Genomic DNA, 5,015 nt, shown 5'->3' with positions numbered 1-5,015 from the left:
TTTCCCTCACCAAGTTAGTGTGGAGTCCGTTCTTTGCAGATGTCTAACACTTGAAGAGGCTGAATAGGTCTTGAATGAATACTACTCTAGTGCTTATGGTGGTCATATGTCAGGCTACACCACTGGTAAAAAAATCATCTGTGTTGGTTATTTCTGGCCTTCTATCTTTAAATATTGTATTCTGGTTGTTCACAAATGCCATGAATGTCAGATTTTTAACTGCAAGCAGCGCACCCCGCCAACACCCTTACACTAAGTAGTTACTGTTGGCCCATTCGCTTAATGGGGCATATACTTCACGAAAGCTGGGTGGCATGGCTATATTAAAAAAACTTGGAGGGTCGGTGCTTGGAACCTCCCAACAAAACCTGAATTATTTCATTCAACAGCTAAAGTTTCAACCCTCCAAATTTACGTATATATTGTGTTTTTATATTGAGTTTTTCCAATAAACCCCTTGTCCAGTCGTTCACAACATTTAGATTCGTCTATCATTTCATACCCTTGTTTATTATTCTCATAATACTATTTTATGCGCACACCTATGGGATCTTTGGGGTTTATTGTTTGTGGTGACTGAGAAGCCATCGAACTCCCTACTTGTCTTGTTGTTGTTTAAGCAAAAATTAGCAGGTATTTATTTGATCAGTGATAGTGAGTAGCCATGCAAGTCGAACATTATATGTTGGGAATCTACCTGACGATATCAGGGAAAAGGAAGTTCAAGACCTATTTTACAAGTATGGACTTATTGTTGATATTGATCTGAAGATTCTTCCCAGGACTCTAGCTTATTATTTTATAGAGTTTGAGAATGCTCGTGACGCAGAGGATGCTATTCGTGGTCGTGATGGGTATAATTTTGATGGCAATCGTTTACGAGTCGAGCTTACCCATGGTGGTCGGGGACAATCTTCAACTAATGATCATTATAGTAGTTACAGCAGTGCTGGGGGGCACAGTGGAGGAGTATCTCGTCGATCTGAATACCGCGTCCTTGTTATTATCGTACCATCATCGACGTCATGGCAGGATCTAAAGGACCATATGCGAGGAGCTGGCGATGTTGGTTTTTGCAAGTGTTTCGTGACAGCAGCGGTACAACTGGGATTGTGGACTACACGAATTACGATGACATGAAATATGCAATCAGAAAGCTTGACGACTCTGATTTCAGGAATGCATTTTCTCGGGGTTATATCTGGGTCAAGGAGTGTGTATTCAAGAGAAGCATTTCAAGGAGCCCCAACCACAGTTACAACCATAGTCATAGTCGTTCTGTGTCACGGAGTCGGAGTCGGAGCCGAAACAGAAGCAGCAACAAGAGCGCTATTTGCAGCAGGAGCCGTAGTAGGAGCCGCTGCATCAGCCACAGCAAGTCTCCAGAGCACAAAGCACCACCTCATTCAATGTCAAAGTCACGATCTCGGTCTCCATCTCATCCTCGCCCTCGTCCTAGGCGCCATTCTCTGTCTAGATCACTCTCAAGGTCTAGGTCAAGGTCCAGAACTCCTCAGCATTTGCCAACCTCATATAAACCTCGAACTCAGAGTCCTAGAAGCTGCAGCCTCAGTCAGAGCCCCAGCCCTAGCAGGACCCCAACCAATCCTATTCTCGTTCACCTGCAGTCCGAAGTCTGTCTCCAGCTCCCCGAGATGATTAGACTAAATCCTATACACAATTTTATTTTGGAAAGTGAGTGGGAGATCTCTTAGAGGAGCTTCTATAAAAAGTGGAAAGTTGTTCAAACAAGAGTTTCTTGAGAACATCGTGGTAACCTCTGGTCATTTACATCTATGTGGTGCTGCTGAGATCGACATTTTGGATATATCCTGCTGTTGTCTCTAAAGAGGCTCTTGTATTATTTTCTCAACTTGGGCATCTCTAGTTGAGTGGCAGAACCTCTAATTTTTGGGTTGGTTGAGAGTTTATTTGCACTTACGTGCTTTTGATAGAAAGCATGGGTATATTCAACACTATTCACTGCAGAATTTGATTCAGAGCAACTTTGACTGCTTGGAGTTAGGTTTCATTTTCAAGTTTATTCGAGGAAGTGATATAATATAATCGATAATATTTAAAAAAAAACTTAGTATAACATGTCAATTATAAATTTGGCTTTCTGAGTACTTTGCATAGTTTCACAAAAAGACCATAATAAATGGTTTCTCTTTTTATTAAATTTGACATTAAAAAGTGATTGAAAATATATTAAAAAAAAGGGTTTTTCCTGTCTGAAAAAAAAGTGATCGAAAATAATATTATTTAGTGATTGATCTGTTGTATAGGTTGATTTTGTTATTTATGAATGGTAGTCTTGGATAAAAGGGCGATAGAGATGTAGGCATAGGATTCAACCTACATAACAGTATATTAAAGAACGATTGCGGTATAGCCTTACAAAAATTTTGGTTGTTGTTGAGGTCTATGGCACGCATAAAAACCTAGTTTCCCGCTGGAAAACCACCATGAGGCGTTTAGGTTTTCACATATAATAACGTTACGATTTAACTTGAAAAAGGATAAGTCGCTTATTATTCTGGTTAATATTCCTGGTTGCATGAGAGAGAAGATATATGTTGTTGATGGCATACCTGGTTCTCTGGCAGTGGCACGTTTCAACGAGCCATGATGCTATATAGGGTAGATTTCCCCTGTTTCAGAAGGCTAACCAATCTGCATAAATGAATCTACCACTGCAAATCATAAATTAGTCTTAAATAAAATGCATAAAATCTAAAGCCAATACCCTGCACATAATGTCAAACTTTCATTTCAAAATCCTACCCGCCACGTCACCACACAGCATACTATAATATTATGACACCATCGGACTACCAACGCCTATCTTTGTATGTAGATAAGGTAGTCATGCACTCACATTATTCCAAATCTTATTTTAGATATCCTAAATCATATTTTAGATCTTCTAAGTCGTAATCATGCAAAATCATCGCCCAATATTATCCATGGCTAAGAGCAAGCTATTGAAATGAAATGACTTAATGGCTTTGGCGAAATAAACTATATTTAAATTTAATAAATTTTTTGGATTTTGTATTTTTGTTTGAATTTGAAAATCTGTTCAAATAATTTTCGTATAATTTATTATATAAAAATTATTCTCTTCAAATTAAATCTCACTTATTCCTTTATTAAAAAATAAAAAATTTCTCAAACCCACACCCAAAATTGAAATAAACACAACACAATTAATATATTATCCTCTATTTTATTTTAGATTATACTTTAATATAATAATATAATAATTATATTAATATATTAATATATAATTGATCATGTTGCATATCATTGGTTTTTCTCAGAGCTTGCAATGAGGCAATCTTCGCCAGGATTCGACCTGTGAATTTATTGTTTGAGAAGTCTAGAAGCCAGTGGAGATGGAGGGCATGGAGAATGCAGTGGACCGAAAATTAACAATGGGTGAAATCAAACAGACGGACGGTGATAGAACAGATAGAAGATTAATAAAAGGGGTGGGAGAGGTTTTAAGTAACGCTTGGTATCTTATTGTTTTTAAATTGAAAAACGGTTCATTTTTTTTATTTCATCCATGCCTTTGGATGGTATATATGACTCTAAAATATTCTCTCGCTATTGTGAAAATTATGAGATATATAACATCTCTAATTCCTATAAGAGATATTTACCTTTTTGTCATGGATTTATATTTTTTTCCAATTTCAATGGTGTTTAGTAACCGTGGATGACATATTTCCACCATGGCACTAGCTTTTGTGGACATTTTAGTGCATGGAGGTACTAGTCCCTCAAAGGTTGGCATTTATGGTACATTCCATGACAACAATTCCATCTTGGAGTTGGGAGGTAGTTGTAGTTATAGCATCCCTTGGATTTTGGAACTGGTCGATGCAGAAGTCAAAATCGAGAATGGGCGGTGTCTCGAGAAGAAGCATGTCTTCCCTATAGTAGCTCAACGCAACAGTGGGATGACATTCATGCAATAAATATTTGTATGTCTAATCTTTGAAGAATTTTTACCCTCTTTATATTTCCATGGTGGAATATGGTTTTCGGTTTACAAAGCAGCTCGATGGTCTAGAAACTAATTGGCATGCCCAAGGTTTATGGTTGATTGACCCTTCCCAGAGCTATACTTTATATGCCCCTCCTTTTCCATTGTTAGCTAATACCATCCCTAGGCTAGCTTTGAAGAAAACCATGAAGTTTGTTTTCATTGTGCCCTGGTTGCTTTCCATTTTCCTCACTGGTCTTCCCATATACACGGGTTTTCTTTCATTGTGCTTATCTATCCTTTCAGTGTTACGCCCCATTAGTGTATTCACCCTTCAAAAGGGCTTCGAGGTCGAGGCCCTCAGGGAAGAAATTGGGCTCAAACACAAGCTTAAATAGCTATGGCTATTTTCCATTCCTCCTCTCTACTTGAAATCCAAGAAAAAATTCACAAGTTAGAAACTTTAACTGCTAATGATCACCAAGCCCACTCTGACTTTGAAAAACAAAAAGAATTAGCTAGTTGGGTCCTCAACACTGGCCATACCAAGGGAAGGCAGAGTTAATAATGCAATTCCATCAACTTCCATTGGCAAATGAAAAAGCTCTTAGATATGGTACTAAAAGAAAAGTATAAGGAAGAAAATGAAATCGTAGCATTCCTTAATGAAATGTGATGAGTCCAATGCCACCACTGCTCTTGCTTAGCCATCTTCACTATGCACATGGCGCACATAGAAGGTCATCTACAATGCAGCCTCATGTTGCTAACTCCAACGAGCACAACCACCTAGGATTCGGCTCAAGTAACATCCTATGATAATTGATGTTTGCTTGACCTTTTGGATTCTCTTTCTTACTTCTAGTAAATTAGTTTCTTCTAGATGATGTTTAACCAGCTATAATTGGAAATTGTTATTTTGTATTTCTGTCATAGTGTATGTCATAAAATTGGATGGAGGCTAAGAATATTTTTCGATGTTTTTTTATGATAAACTGTAGGTCTAGTTTCCCTTACG

General features: G+C 37.8%; 1 pseudogene; it reads left to right on the top strand.

Moving 5' to 3' along the window:
- The first annotated feature begins 645 nt into the window (after positions 1 to 645).
- LOC149264269 (serine/arginine-rich splicing factor SR30 pseudogene) lies at positions 646 to 1,663 on the top strand (annotated as a pseudogene).
- The last annotated feature ends 3,352 nt before the right edge of the window (positions 1,664 to 5,015 follow it).

The sequence above is a fragment of the Pinus tabuliformis genome, chromosome 6, assembly GCF_031772625.1.
Source record: "Pinus tabuliformis cultivar Carrire ecotype Pingquan chromosome 6, CPIR1, whole genome shotgun sequence".
NCBI lineage: Eukaryota > Viridiplantae > Streptophyta > Pinopsida > Pinales > Pinaceae > Pinus > Pinus tabuliformis.
Note: the sequence above shows the minus strand (reverse complement) of the source record. Positions and strands in the feature narration are given on the sequence as shown.